This window comes from Perna viridis, chromosome 13 (genome assembly GCF_037379345.1).
Source record: "Perna viridis isolate PV_CMFRI_1.1 ecotype Kerala chromosome 13, ASM3737934v1, whole genome shotgun sequence".
Taxonomy (NCBI): Eukaryota; Metazoa; Mollusca; class Bivalvia; order Mytilida; family Mytilidae; genus Perna; species Perna viridis.
The window spans coordinates 23,896,562-23,914,080 of NC_142457.1; the positions used below are offsets into that span (position 1 = coordinate 23,896,562).

Consider the following 17,519-nt stretch of genomic DNA (forward strand, 5'->3'; position numbering starts at 1 on the left):
GCTTAACGCTTCTCAGTCACAGATGTTGGGGATAGAGCAAAACACAGACAGAAAATATATCATTGTTGGAGTGTCCCAAAACCTATTATGTTGGAAGGGAGCATGGTTACGAGAACTTGGTTTTGAAGTAGTGTGTCTTGGAGGCCATGAAGGATGTAATGCATCTCATAAAAGATTGGCACCTGTGTCAGAATATGAGATGGGAAAGGATGCAGGAAGCCAACTAGCACCACAGGATATTTTAATTCGGTATGCTACTACTGAATGAGATGCCAGGTCGGCGCAAGGAGTTGAAGATGCTATCCAAGCCTTGGTACCTTTGTGGGAAGTGCAGAGACTTGCTGACCCGGTGCACCTGAGCCAACATCAGTTTCGTATAGGATTACATGCCCAGTTTAGTGAGACCATGTTCCACGGTAAAACAAAGATGGAAAATAAAGAATTGAAACAGAAATTTAGCCTTGATTTGAGATGTCGATGTTCGATGATTTTAAACCAACTGATGAATGATCATGAAAGAAACATAGAAAAAATTGGTAAAATTTTACCTGCAATTGTAACTGCTACACTTAAGTGCTATGATGGGGACTGCTCATCCTGCTTCAGGGATTCCATGGTGTGTGGTGGAACAGAAACAAGTAACTGGTGGTTGCAATCCTATTACCTCAGCTGCTATAACATCATTGTGCTAAAAATGGACAAAACAGACAAAAAATTAGTCACTGAACTGGTAAAGATGATACTAAGTGAAGAAGCAATCAATAGTATGAAAATGTATCACACGATGAACAAGAATGAAGGTTTCCACCGTGCACTGAGTGTAAGCCTACCTAAACATGTAACCCGATAGCAAAAATATGGAGGGGAGTATACATTCTGCAGTTCATCGCAACAACAACAGGCCTGGTACATCAGCCATAAAAAAGAGCAAGAATTTGGGAATACAGATTTCAAATGAATGTAACACTTTCTTCGAAAAGATGGACAAAGACTTTGTTTACCACCAGCAATATGAAAAACGTACTGAGGTAAACAAAAAAACACAACTTCAACAGATAGCTCAAAACATGAAAGATCACAAGGCCTACGAAGTGCACAACAAAAAGAGACCTGATTACAAAAAGAGCCAACTAGATGCTGTACCAGGATTGCTGCAGCATGGCAATTACTGCAAAAAGAAGATGCCCCAGTGATGAAAGAAGAAAATCAAACATAAAGGTCCTTTTAAGGACCACCTAAATCTTTCAAAAAGATTCTTAGTTGAAGGAAAAAAAAATAAATAAAAAATAAAATAAATAAAGACTGCCTTCCCCTAGCCTGGCCTCCCCCTCCCTTAATTTTGTCAAAAATACCTAAATCATTGTCTGTCATCCTGAGGGCTACTAAACATGGTGGCAATGGGGCAATGTGACCAACACATTCCCTTTTGACACGCATGTCTGCCTACTGTTGTTAAAGCCGTGAGGCTCTAACACCAAGTGCGCAACATTAATGCAGCTAGTGTTGTGGCACAAGTGAGAAACATCAACTGCAGGTAAATAAGCAGATTGATGCTCTGTCATGTATGCTAGCCTGTGCACATAAACCGATTTCCACCCAATGGCACCAGGAAATCTACAATTTATAATCCTATATTTGCCATTGGGTGTTGAAGTTCCTGTCCATATAATACATTCCCTGTTCTCTCCAAGGGCTGATTGATCTTGTAGCCTTGTTCTGTACTTTTGGTAAAATGCCTCCATTTTGCTAAAATGAACTTTTTCAGCATGGGTGTGTAGGAATCTACCCCTAAACTTCAGAAATCTAATCCAATTTTCCCCAAAATAGCCAGAATTTCACAGAATTTCAGAAAAATAAACTTCTTCTTACATATTTCAGTACCCAAAGGCATTATCTACACAGATATATAAAAAAAATACAAAAATAATCAGTACTGGAGCAATAACTGCTGATTTTATATATAAAAACACTCCTCTATTAGTTGCGGTCAAGTTCTAGAATTCAAACTAAAGAAGTTTTTTGACAATTTTTATATATGTGTCATCATTCTGACAAGTTTCGGTTAAATCCAACAACTTTTGATCTGGCAAATTGGATTCCAACACACCCACTGTGAGCCTTGCTTAACCATCTTCTTATACTAGAAAAAAACAAAAATCTGAAAATGACCATTTATTTAAAAACTTCTCTAACTTTTTTATAAACAAAGATTTTCTCAAAAACTAAAGTGGTAATTATTCTTAGATAATTATGTTATCAGTAATAAAAGCTGCTTTAACAAAAAACACTTATTAGAAAATAAGTATGAATTATCTAATTCTTAATATGGTAAAAATATGGAAAAAAACTACAACAAATAAAAGCAATTTTTGAAGTACTTCTTTGATATAAAAAAATATAAAATTGTAATAATAAAATAAAGAAATGATACAAAAACTAGAAACAATTCACAAATTGGGGACAAAATGATTATCCCCTGTGTAAATAAATATTTTTCACAACAGCTGATTTAACCAAATACTCAAAGGCTCAGGATATAGAAGTTCACAACTTGTTGGCTTGCTCTACAGAACATTTGCATAATTTGACAATTTTTTTTTGACAAAATGAAAAGTAATTGACTTTTTCTTTATGTTTTTTTAAAAAAAAGATAGTTTTATCACAATTTGTTACATTTAGACAGAAAAATGATGAAAAAAGTAAAAAAAAAATGCCAAAATCATTTATTTTTTGGAAAGAAAATTCAGGAAGGCAAATCAAGAACATGTTTTTAATAAAACCACTAAGAAAATTTCTAAATCAAATTTATTTCTTCCATTTCACAGATTTTGCACACCATATTTGATTTCTATTGATGTTTCTTTGATCCCCCCCTGCACTCAGAGGGGTTATCCCAGAATCCTATTACAGTTAATTTATCTGATAAAGGAAATAAAAGACTTCAACCTGAGCCTTTCTAAGACTAAACAAACATAAACAGAATAAAAAAAATACAATCTAAATTAGTAAAAGAACTGAAAAGTATATAATGTGGCCATTTGAAAGCAAAAATCACATCAAAATTTGCTGCCAAGACTGACTGCAAAAATATTCCAAGATGTTTGCTCCTGGCAATCCTCCACACAACAAAGGTAAAACTGGTCTAAAGAGGAGGTCTACACCTAAGACTGCTGGATGGTACAAGAAAAGTCATACTCTATGGTTGAAAGGTCTTGTGTCTGAGAACGCAGCTTCACCAGATGAAGATAATTCAAAAACTTACATCCGAATGAATTTCCAAGGTCACCAACAAGACGATAAGCATGTTGAAGCTGATACAGAAGAACCGTATACCATTGGCAGTGACAGCTGTTCCCAGTTTGGAAATGATGATGATCCTGCTGTTGATAATTCTCAGAAGATGATATTGCGACCACTTCACCTGAAAAGAGATGAAACACGGACAACATTAAGTTCAAATTCTCGCATCATTGATGAAGAACAGATGTTTGCTCTGTTTAACTCAGCATACGAGCAACACAGATTAACTCCACGTACCTGCAATAAGCCTCAGATGGAATCCCATACCATTAAGAAATGGGGTTGTGGTGCTATGCACAAAATTAAATGCAAGAACTTTTGGTTTGTGTCCAATGGAGTAGTGAAGCTCTACAAAGAAATTGAAAACAACAAGCTGGGACCGAATCCTTTAAATTCAAATGTTGGATTGGCATCAGTGGGCTTAGACAGTCCAATAGGAAAGAGGAAGACACAAGAGATTTTGGCCTGTTTGAATGTTCCACCACCTAGCAGAAGTGGCATGCAGGGAAATTCAGACAGAGTAGCAAAGGAGATGATAGACCTGAATATAGAAGACATGAAGGAGAAAACAGAACTAGTAAAAGCTGATAACAGAAGTAAGGGAAAGCCTGAAAATCTTGTAGATTTGACACTAGATGGTCGATATCCTGGTTCAAGTCGCTCAAGCCGAAAAAAACCAGGGCTTAACGCTTCTCAGTTACAGATGTTGGGGATAGAGCAAAACACAGAAAAATATATAATTGTTGCAGAGTCCCAAACCTATTATGTTGGAAGGGAGCATGGTTATGAGGACTTGGTTTTGAAGTAGTGTGTCCCCGAGGCCATGAAGGATGTACTGCAACTCACAAAAGATTGGCACCTGTGTCAGAATATGAGATGGGAAAGGATGCAGGAAGCCAACTAGCACTTATTCGGTATGCTACTACTGATGGAGATGCCAGGTCGGCGCAAGGAGTTGAAGATGCTATCCAAGCCTTGGTACCTTTGTGGGAAGTGCAGAGACTTGCTGACCCGGTGCACCTGAGCCAACATCAGTTTCATACAGGATTACATGCCGAGTTTAGTGAGACCATGTTCCACGGTAAAACAAAAATGGAAACTAAAGAATTGAAACAGAAATTTAGCCTTGATTTGAGATGTCGATGTTCGATGATTTTAAACCAACTTATGAATGATCTTGAAAGAAACATAGAAAAATTGGTAAAATTTTACCTGCAATTGTAACTGCTACACTAAAGTGCTATGATGGGGACTGCTCATCCTGCTTCAGGGATTCCATGGTGTGTGGTGGAACAGAAATAAGTAACTGGTGGTTGCGATCCTACTACATCAGCTGCTATAAAATCACTGTGCTAAAAATGGACAAAACAGACAAAAAATTAGCCACTGAACTGGTAAAGATGATGCTAAGTGAAGAAGCAATCAATAGTATGAAAATGTATCACACGACGAACAAGAATGAAGGTTTCCACCGTGCCCTGAGTGTAAGCCTACCTAAAAATGTAACCCATAGCAAAAATATGGAGGGGAGGTTACATTCTGCAGTTCATCGCAACAACAACAGGCCTGGTACATCAGCCATAAAAAAGAGCAAGAATTCGGGAATACAGATTTCAAATGACTGTAATACTTTCTTCGAAAAGATGGACAAAGACTTTGTTTACCACCAGCAATATGAAAAACGTACTGAGGTAAAAAAAAAACCACGACTTCAATAGATAGCTCTAAACATGGCAAATCACAAGGCCTACAAAGAGTAAAACAAAAAGAGACCTGATTACAAAAAGAGGATTGCTGCAGCATAGCAATTACTGCAAGAAGAAGATGCCCCAGTGATGAAAGAAGAAAATCAGACATAAAGGTCCTTTTAAGGACCTCCCAAATCTTTCAAAAAGATTCTTAGTTGATGCAAAAAAACATAAAAAATAAAATAAAAAAAAACTGCCTTCCCCTAGCCTGGCCTCCCCCTCCCTTAATTTTGTCAAAAATACCTAAATCATTGTCTGTCATCCTGAGGGCTACTAAACAAGGTGGAAATGGGGCAATGTGACCAATACATTCCCCTTTTGACACGCATGTCTGCCTACTGTTGTTAAAGCCGTGAGGCTCTAACACCTAATGGGCAACATTAATGCACCTCGTGTTATGGCACAAGTGAGAAACATCAACTGCAGGTAAATAAGCAGATTGATGCTCTATCATGTATGCTAGCCTGTGCACATAAACTGATTTCCACTCAATGCCAATGGCACCAGGAAATCTACAATTTATAATCCCATATTTGCCATCGGGTGTTGAAGTTCCTGTCCATATAATACATTCCCTGTTCTCTCCAAGGGCTGATTGATCTTTTAGCTTTGTTCTGTACTTTTGGTAAAATGCCTCCATTTTGCTAAAATGAACTTTTTCAGCATGGGTGTGTAGGAATTTACCCCTAAACTTCAATTTGAAACCCCCTTTGACAAAAAGATTTGAAAAAAATAGAAATCTAATCCAATTTCCCCCCCAAAATAGCCAGAACTTCACAGAATTTCAGTACCCAAAGGCATTATCTACACAGAAATATAAAAATAAAAATACAAAAATAATCAGTACTGGAGCAATAACAGCTGATTTTATATGTAAACACACTCCTCTATTAGGTACAATAAAGAGTCACTTTCTGTCTTAGAAAAAATAAATAACTATACAAGTATCTTCCTATACACATACTGAATGCATTTGCAAAGTTTCAGTGAAATGTGACAAGCACTTTTTTAAATATGTGATTTTTAAATATAGGGTAACCAAGTTGCCCGAGCAAAAAAGTGACAATATTCTACCATACTTAAATGCATTAAATATTTGCAAAGAACTTTTCCTGACTTTTCAAATAAAAAAAATCAATCACAACTTGTTTTTTTAACAATATTAATAAAGAGATAGCCTTTAAAAGTAGTCATTTTCTGAAAAATTGGTCTATTTTTAAAAATTCATGTCTGACATGCCTCCCCCTTTTTCTTGATCACATGTCAAAAACCCTAAATCTTTAAATTTTCGCAAAAGGTGATATCTTTGGCTTTAAATTTGTAAATACAGTGTTTTCACAATAAAATATGACAAGTTAAGGGCACATAAAGCAAAAAAATTACTCAAAAATGGATTTTCCATGTTGCCATAGGGAAATGCTTATATGTCCTTAACAGCAGTAATGAAAGTGTTTTTCCTCATTTCTAATCAAATTTTTGCTCAAATATACACAAAACTTGATTTCAAGTGCTGATTACCACCATTTTTAGGTAAATATAGCCCTCAAAGTTAAAAATTTGATATTTTTACTAAATTTTCTACACTTTTCACAAGATAGGACATAAAATTCACCCAAAAAGCCCAATTTTCCATAATTTGGACCTATAACTTAAAAAAATGCATATTTTGATGGATTTTTGTAGTGTATTCCTCTCATAGCAAAGTTTACAAGATCTTCAAGTAGTTTAAAGCTATTCCAAGAAACTTTTCATTTTGCCATGGCCTAAGCTTAAGGGTAAAAACCACTAATTCCACTTCCCATAGGCTTCTATGCTAATTTCACAATATTCAATGGCTTCTCTGGACTTTACCTTAACTTTAACCTGCAGAGGACTATATATCAGCATGATTCTACATATGTCAGCTCACAATCCTCAGAATGGCATGTGGGGTTAGCAGACTTGCAGTGCAGTACTGGTCACCGGAAGTGAAGTGTCTATAAATAGCATGGGAAATCCCAGTGTTTTCACAAGATAGGGGTATATTTAGAAATCATTATGGAGATTAGACTTCACATCACAAGAAGCAAAATGCACCTATAAAATGAACAGAAATGTTTTTCCTTTCAGAAACTGTTTAAATTTTTTAAATGAGATGAGAACTTTTTTCACAGCACTATGAGGAACAGGGGTAATTTCTATGTAGGACTATTTTTACGTATGTTCCAAATGCTCATTGGTTGAATTGGTGGTCTGTAACCTACAAGGCCACAATTAATTTTCACACCGAGTTAATTATAGCATTTTTTAAATTAAAAAAAACTACCGCTTCAAATCAAATGCAATTTTGGGAGCTGAATAAACCATCTTACCTTAAACTTCCATAAAAAAAATTACAAATTTTCACCATCATTTTTCAATTTTAACTACCTGAACACAGATACCCCCTCAATTTGACCCAAAATGGCTTCCAAAGGTCAAAAAGTTGACCTTTTCTGACCTCACCAAATCACACCCTATATGTATTTTTTTATTAATTCAAGACATCTATTAAATTATTTCCTTTATTCTTCTTTCAATTGAACCAAAAAAGAATAATAAATTCTAAAGGTAAGGTTGTCTAAATAATTTTTAAAGAAATACCCTATTAAAATAGGTTTTGTTCTGCTCTGCTGACTTTTATCAAAATTACAGGCCTTCGAATTAACGATTTCTTTTAAATCAACAGTTTTCAGGACTTTTTTTCTCAACATATTGAGCTGATGTTTGGTATGTGAGTTTACAATGTATCATGATCAGTTACAGATCAAGTTCATGTCATGTTGTATACAAGGAATAGCTAAGGGCAGATAATTGTGATCTCGTACCTTAAGGCACGAAACCACAATTAATTTTCCCACTGTCTTCTTTGTAGCCTTTCTGTAATTCAAAACAATTCCACTGGCGCAATTCAATTCAGATTTTCAGGGATGTTAATTTGAACCTTCCAACAACTTATATAAAAAATATTAAAAAAATTACCATTATTTTTTCAAAGTTTATGCATAAACACAGAGATACCCTAAAAATGACCCAAAATGGCTCCTGGATGTCACAAACTTGACCTTTCTTGACCTCACCAAATCACAACCTAAATGTCAAATTTCTCATTTCAACACATCTACTAAAATAATTTCATTATTCTTCTTCCATTTGAGCACAAAAAGTATGAGAAATTCTGAAAGGAAGTGTTTCTGAAAATTTTTTGAAAAATCCCCTATTATTATAGGAACTATACTCGTGAAAACAACAAAAAGCTAAGGGCAGATAATTGTGGTCTCGTACCTATTAGATGCGCTAAAGTTAAATATTGTAATAAAAAACCATCGTCTGTTATTTCATCATATTTCCAATCATTCTGCAAAGTTTCGATCAAATCAGTCCATTATCAAACCAGCTTCAAAGACAGCTACCCAAAACTGTTTTCAGCTCTTCTTTCTTATCTGAAAAATTCAAAAAGTTAGATATGACCACTTTTATCAATATTGCAATATTTTTTTTTACTTTTTGAGATATTTTCACAAACTAAAGTGTTTTTTTCTCTTGGATAATTATAGTATTTGAATTACAAATTTTCTTTTATCAAAATAGTTTTAAAGTGGTTTAATTTTTTTTCAAATTCCAAATATGGAAAAAAATAGAATTGAATCAAATGAAGCTAAAATTAAAAATACTTCTACTTCATAAAAAAAATAGAAAAAAATATAAATTACTTTAATGATTCAGAAAACAGCCCCAATTTACAGACTCTTGATAAGTTGAAAAGTATTTGTGTAAATAATTATTTTCTACAGGTGCCGATATGACCAATAATCTAAAGGCTCAGGGTTGCATACTCACACATAAAGTTCTTCAGATAAGAACATTTGTGAATAATTACACAGGTATTTTAGGAATTTTTCATCACAGCAAGTTTTTTTCTTCACATTTTAAAGAAAACAAAATTGATTTATCACATTTGGGTCTCAAAGAACGAAAATTATAATATAGTGGTGCAAAAATGGTCTGTGGTATGCAAAGGTACAGTCAGTGGTAATTGGTACATCAGATCCTTTTACCTCAGCACTTACATCCCTGTGCTGAAAATAGATGAAATTGATGAAATTATACTGCTAGAACTACTGAATATGATACTTAGTGAGGAAGCAGTCAATAGCATGAGAATGTTCCACACAACAAATAAAAAGGAAGGAGTTCATCGTGCATTGAGTGTGAGTGTACCAAAAAATGTAACTCATGGAAAAAAACATGGAAGGCAGACTTCATTCTGCAATACACAGGACCAACAACAGACCAGGTACATCAGCCAAGATGAAAAGCAAAGAGTTGAACTTTAAAGTGTCTGAAGACTGTGAGACCTTCTTTGATAAAATGGACAGAGAGTATACTTACAAAAGGACTTATGAGCAGAAACCTGAAGTAAAGACAAGGAGGTTACAACAGGCAGCTGTCAGACTGGAGGAACACAAGATTCATAAAGAGCTCCACAAAAAGAGACCAGACTATGTAAAAGGGCAACTAGATCCTGTACCAGATGAGATGATGCATGATGCATACTGCAAGAAGAAGATGCCTAAGTAAAAGACAGACAGCTTAAAAAAATCAAAGGTCCTTTTAAGGACCACCCAAATCTTTCAAAAAGATTTCTTATATTGATACGAATACAATGAAATTTAATGAATAAATGAACACTTTCCCCTGCCCATTTTCTTTTAAATCCATTAAAATACCTAAATTATTATCTGGCATCTTAAGGTGCACTAAACAGGGCGGAAAAGGGGCAATGTGACCTATACATTCCCCTTTCGACACACTTGTTTGCCTACTGTTGTTGAAACCATGTGGTTCCAACACCAGAAGGGCTACATTTATGCATTTGGTAATGTGGCACAGGTGTGATACATCAACAACTGCTAACTGTGGAGCCCTATGCTGTATCATGTATGGAAGCCTGTGCACATATAATAATTTCCACCCAATGGCACCAGGAAATCTACAATTTATGACCCCATATTTGCCATTTGGTGTACATGACCCTGTCCAAATAAAACACTCTCCATTTAGCTCAAGGACACATTTCTCCTCTAGCTTTTGATGGCACTTCTGAAAAAAGGCATCCATTTTGTAAAGTTCCTTTTTCAAGCAAGATTGAGTAGGAATATTTCTCAAAAAGAGAATTTGGTACCCCTCAAAACCAAAAAAAAAAGTCCAAATTTGAGATATTCAACCCCTATCTTTTGAAAAATGATGAGTATCTATAGGTTTTGTTCTGCTCCGCTGACTTTTACCAAAATTACAGGCCTTCGAATCAACAATTTCCTTTAAGTCAACAGTTTTCAGGACTTTTTTTCTCAACATATTGAGCTGATGTTTGGTATGTGAGTTTAAAAAGTGTCTGTTATAGACAGGTATTCAGGTTCAGTTAAGACAGGTTTAAGTGTTCTGTTTTAGATATAAAAATAAAAATTTCACTTTAACATATTAGTGTTTTTTGTTAAATACTAAGGTCATTAGTTCACTGATAACAGATTAGTGTTTAGTATTAGATATTAAGGTCATTCGTTCACTTGATACAGATTTTATGCATGGAAGTACAGCATTCTTATTCTTGTTCTTCTTTTTCAGGACTTTGTATCTCTAGTGGCATTGAAGAATTTGTCAGATGGAATCAAAGTCTGTTTTCATCTCAATTGTTCCATGTTCATTTTGACTGTGTATATATCATCTTCCAGTACTATGTGCATGGGGCTGTTTGAGATTATGGCATTTCATCATCATCAGTAGATTCAGCAACTGGGGACCTACCATAGAATTTCTACTCTTCAATCTTCCAGAATGGATTTCGACTCTCCCTTTCTAAAGACAAATGTAAGACCAGCTTGACCTCTTGAGTATTCTAAAATATATTTAGACCTTCCGTTTTTAAGACCGACCTAACCGTCTTTTTTAAGACCAGACTACCCTAATCCTGTTTTTTAAAGACCAGCCAAAACCTCTTTTTTAAAGACCAGCCTAACACTTTTTTTTTAAGACCAGCCTGACCTTTTTTTCGGGGGAGGTGGGGGAGGGTTGAAGTATAACCAGTGAGGATCATCTTGTTACATTTCTGATGTATTTTTTCAGTGTAATAAACTCAGAAGTGATTAAGGCTTTCCAAATCTGTAGGGTTTAGGCCATTTGATATGACAATTTACATTACAATTCACATATTACACAAACAAACAGTGCAACTAACAATCTGCGCCATTAACTCAATTAGCTACTAAATGAACAGTCAATTTCAGTAATTTTTTCTTGATAACACGACTGAAACTCCCACATGTTTCAATAACCTGTCAGTTTTTACTAGTTTCAGGTTTTGGGCAAGCTGTTTAAGGCACAAAATGAACTGACGAAGGAATGTCACAATATTTATTTATCTATGAGCATTATTTTATTAAAACTACATAGTGAGAAATCTATCTAAACCTATATATTTCAAATTTAAAACTGGCTCCGTTCAGACTTGTATAGGTGGTTGGTTTTCTAAGGTTTCAAAATGTACATTTACACTGATATAAAGATCTTTAAAAAAGTGTTTGGTATAGACAGGTTTCACCGTATATGAAACCATCTTAGTTTTGTGTCAAACGTTTTTTTTAATGTGAAGAGAAAACTTTCTTGAATTACCTCCCTTAGACCATTTTTGGCTTCTCTTAAATTCACGCTTAATATTTATAGTCATAATATTTGAAAACTTCTTTTACAACTCAAAGAAAACTTAAGACCAACACTATATCCATCTTAGGCACTGAATCTTTTTAATACTGAAGGGAAAGTGGGTGGGGTCGGATAATTTGGAGAAAAGTAATTTTCAAAATTTAAGCCATTTTTAGCTCACCTGCCCACAGGCCATGTGAGCTATTACCATAACTTGGCGTCTGTTGTCGTCGTTAACAATTATACACAACTCTTCTCCTCTGACACTACTTGACCAATTGAAACCAAACTTGGTATGAATGTTCCTTGGGGTATCCTGCATAGAACAAATGAGGGATTTTTTATTCGTCCAAAAACATTGCCGCCGTTACTAAAACTAGAACATAGGGGTCAGACAGTAGTTTTTCACATATATCTCCTAAACCGTTAGGTTTAGCTAAATTCTGACCGGGGTAAAAGTGTTCAGCATGATGAGACCTATTTCAGGTCAAATTTTGGTTTTAATCCCTTAGGTCTCACTAACTACTTCCAGGTCAAATGGCCACCCCCCTATGTAGTACCAAAAACACACTGAACCTAGACATATGCATTGTAAGTGCATTAATTGTGTGTATTATGATTAAAAGTAGTCAAAATAAAGCTGAGAATGTGTACTTTAAAATCATAAATGCAATTAATTACAAAAGTGTATGAATATTGTTTACATGTGTGAGTAATTTACCTCCATGCTGTCAGTTAGCAGAACAGGTAAAAATGTGGATTTTCAGTATTATTTATTCAAGTAAATTTTGTGAAGAATTTCTACAATCATCGTACCATTAGCATAATGATTTGGGAAGCCTTATTTTCCAAGCTTCGCAACGGTATGCAACTTTAAGATGTCATTTGTCCTGGGAATTCACTGTGAGACTTTGAAAATTACTTTTTCAACATGTAAAGTAATGGAAACGTTAGAAGTGGTTAGTGAGACCTTAAGTCATGTTGGAGTTGTTGCCCTTTTTCAATGATTTTTGCCATTTCTAATGTTATTTCTTTCAAAAATCTTCTCCTCTGACACTACTTGGCTAATTGAAACCAAACTTGGTATGAATGTTCCTTGGGGTATCCTGCATAGAACTAATGTGGGGATTTTTGATTCGTCGAAAAACATTGCCGCTGTTACTAAATATAGAACATAGGGGTCAGACAGTAGTTTTTTCACATAGATCTCCAAAACCGTTAGGTTTAGCAAAATTCTTTCGATAGCTGAAATGATTCATATTATTAGGACTATAAAAGTCTTCAGGGATAAAAGTTGTCTGATGAGTTTTTGCCCTTGAAAGGGGAAAAATGACTCCTTTTTTAACAGTTTTCAGTCAATATCTTGAGAACTATGATAGATTTAAAGAAACTTTCAATTGTTGAGAAGATCTTATGATAAGTCCTACCAAAGAATTCTTGAGTCAAAATTGTTGGACAACTTCTCGTTAAAATGTATTGCCTTTGAAAGGCAACATTTAACAAGGTGAGCGATTCAGGCTTCTGGAAACTCTTGTTTCTCTTCTTTTTTTCTCAGGCATTGACAGAAAAAAAATATAAATCAATATTTCCCTATTACTTAACAATGAAAATTTACAAATATTAAAATGTGGCCTTGCTAATTCCCCTTTTTTTCAACCCGAGATCTTGATATCGGCGGATCAAAGATAATATCAATCAAAGGCTGATAACAAGGGCGATATTAAAATGGCTGTACATATTCTGTTTATCACATACATGTTTATACCAGTAATGGATTATTTATCAATTTTTTTCCTTTTTTTGGACAGAAAATAATAAAAGACTAGCAGATAAATGATGTGGTGTTTTCTATTTTTACTGCATTTGACTTTACTCTGTGTTTCTAGCAAAATCAATCTTCATTATGACAGGTGATTATTGTTTATCAGCAATTCAGCATAAAAGGAAGACATGGAAGAAGAAAGAAGAATTGAGTAGAAAAAAAATTTTAAAAATTGATTTTTGCCTCAGTGAGGTATTAAAATTTGCCAAAAAATACAAATATACTTCAGTTTATCTCTTGGTGTCAAAAAGATTCGGAAATGGGAGGTATAAGGGTACCTGAAAATCATTAGTTGATTAGGGTGGGGGTGTTCACGGGTGCTATCTCAGCTCACATGCTATAGTTCAATGTGAGCCACCCTTTTGATAATTTTGTCTTCTTAGTCTAATAGATTTCCCTTTAATCTGTTTCTTGTACCAATTGTTAGGCACATAACATTTTTTTTGTACTGATGGGGAGGCTTGGTTTGTTATGGAAAAAATAAGATTACTCCAAATTTTAGCCATAAGTATTTTACTCAGTCATTGATTAAAAAAAAATATTAATATTGTTTAATATTTCCACCATCCCTTAACAATATAGATATTCAAATACAATTTTTAACTACGGCTGCTGCTGAAAAAAAGAAATACTTTTCGTGTGTGGGCAAAAATTAACTCAACATTAAATCCGAGCCCCTTCAAAAAGAAAATGGTCTGTGTCTTACTTTCATATTAAGCAAAAGAAATGCTTCGCAGGGCAATGCTTGATTAGAATGCAGATGTACAATCATGAACAGTTGGGCCAAAAGTTTACGCGCTTTCCAAGCTTGATACAGATCTCAATTTTAATAGCAATTAGCCAGGAAAAGAACTTGACCCCAAAGTCCCTGTTTTGCCCTGTATTGCTCAATAAGCACAACCCCCACAATCAAAAAGCCTTTCTTTTAATGATAAGTATGTCACCTTGAGGCTCATTTATAAGATCCATTCATCTTTACTCAAGCTATTATCTGCAAAACAGGAAAATGTTTGTTTCTGATCCCTTATTCGTAATTAGTTCAAGTTGAAACCCCTAAAATCAATCCCAGGCTTTCTTTGGTTGTTTAATTTCATGAAAATCGATACACTCAATGTATACTAACATGAAAAATCTACAGACGACAACTGACGACAGCATGACACCATTATTCCACTGCAGTCAACAATGATTAAACTGACTATAGCATGATATCATTTTTCCACCGCAGTCAACAATGACGATAGCATGATGTCATTATTCCACCGCAGACAACAATGACGAAACTGAAGACAGCATGATATCATTATTCCATTACAGACGACAATGACGAACTGATGACAAGATGATACCATAATTCAACCGCAGACAAAAATGACGACACTGATGAGAGCGTAGTAACATCATCCACCACAGACAACAATGACGAAAATGACTATAGCAGGATACCATTATTCCATTGGAGACAACAATGACGAAACTGACGAGAGCATGATACCATTACTCCATCACAGACGACACTGATGAAAGCGTAGTACCATTATTCCACCAGACAATGACGAAACTGACCATTGTTTAAACCATTAATCCACCACAGACAACAATGATGAAACTTGACATCATGATACCATTATTCCACCACAGACGACAAAGATACTGACGACAGCATGGCACCATTATTCCACCACAGACAACAATGATGAAACTGACTAAAGCATACCATTATTTCACCGCAGACGATAATGACGAAACTGACGACAGCATGATACCATTATTCAAATACAGATAACGATGAACTGACGACAAGCGTGATACCATTATTCTACCGCAGACGACAATGACGACACTGATGAGAGCGTAGTACCATTATTCCACCACAGACAACAATGACAAAACTGACTATAGCATATCATTATTCCACCGCAGTCAACAATGACGATAGCATGATGTCATTATTCCACTGCAGACAACAATAACGACGGCATGATGCTATTATTCAAATACAGAAAACAATGATGAACTGACGACAAGCGTGATACCATTATTCCACCGCAGACGACAATGATGACATGACAAGAGCGTAGTACCATCATTCCACCACAGGACAACAATGACGAATCTGACTATAGCTTAAACCATTATTCCACCGCAGACAACAATGATGAAACTGACGACATCATACCATTATTCCCCCACGGACGACAAAGAGGAACTGATAACAGCGTGATACCGTTATTCAACCGCAGGCGACAATGACCAAACTGGCAACAGCGTGGTACCATTATTCCACCTCGGACAACAATAGTGAAACTGACTATAGCATATCATTATTCCATCACAGACACCAATGACGAAACTGACGACAGCATACCAATATTCCACCGCAGACGACAATGACGACACTGGTTAGAGTGTAGTACCATTATTCCACCTCAGACAACAATGGCAAAACTGACTATAGCATATCATTATTCCACCACAGACAACAATAAAGAAACGGACAACAGCATGATACCATTATTAGATGGCAGACGACAATAACGAACTGACGACAGCGTGATACCATTATTCCACCACAGTTAATTATCTGTTTCAAACTTTTCTTGTGTAAAATGTTGTTATACTAGTGAAATTGAAAGGAACCCTCTTTAATAAGGCCTCCAACATGGATCTCCTTAGTAGATACAATCAGGAAGACATGACCTCTTTAGTAGATACAATCACGAAGGCATGAAACATACCATCATCATATGGTAGCGATAAATTGGACACATCTTGACAAAACATCAACAAGACCACACTTTAACAGCCCTTCCATTGACACTAGAGTTAAAGCCAAGAAGAGATAACATGGCGCCATACCATTGTGTTGGAAATGCGCAAAATTAACCCCTCATGGGAACATCTTCAGAAAATGGCCAGAGACAGGCCAAGACATTAAAACTAGCCCTTAAGGGCAAACAAAAAGAGATTTTCGTAAAATGTTTTATTTTTTTTTTACACCAGCAGTCTGAATACTATTACATGACAATTTACACAAAAAATATCAAATTTGCTTGGATTAGAAGTAAAATTCTGGATACTTGAAAAAATTCAGGAACAATAACTCTTCTCTTCTAATATGGAGGACTGCAATAGCTTGCTAATGTTTCACAGTAATTTTGAATTGAAAGCATATTTAATTTACACATGATCAAAATTGACATACATGTATTATTAAGTTATTGCAATAGTAACTTTAGAACTTTAACTTCTATAGCATTAAAAAAAAATCCAAAAAAATTAAATGGTAAATGTTGTTAAAATATTGTAATAAAGTGTACAAAAAAGAACAAAAAAAAAAAACAAAACAAAAACAATGAAAGTCCCCACTATGAAAAAAATCTTGATGATTCAAACTCTTGTTTGTTCACAGAAACAAAATTTTACTACTGATGAATGATGGACAGCATTGACATGGAAGCAAAATGGATTATCTCCCTTAGAACTACCTGTACACTGTAATACAATGTACTTTAGAATTAATATCATTGGACTGGATCTCTGTTGATACTAAATAATTAAGTGCAAGTTTTAAATCAGGAAATATGCATGTCCATAACCCACAAATATGACAGAATAATTTTACTCAAGGATACTTTCTTTATTTGAAAAGATTATACTTTGATCTCTACATCAATAGATTTGTTCAGAATAATTTTTTAAGAGAAAGTAAGAAAAAATAAATTTTTGACAGAATTAGCTGCCCTTGAAATGTTCATTTTGTGCGCATTTCATTGAGATTATAACTCGCCTTACCAAAATTATATGCTTTTCAAGTGCACTGTGGTATGGTGTTAAAATAAAAAACAAGTAATATTGACATGTAATTTTTTTTTTGCCTGATAACAATTTTTTCCAATTTAGCCAATTACCCATAATGTTTTTAAATTTGG

General features: G+C 34.9%; 1 protein-coding gene across 1 annotated transcript in view; it reads right to left on the reverse strand.

The window, feature by feature from the left end:
* Positions 1-17,519, reverse strand: part of LOC148600066 (uncharacterized) — a 116,076-nt gene that overhangs the window by 85,477 nt on the left and 13,080 nt on the right. The gene's annotated exons all lie outside the window — the stretch shown is intronic.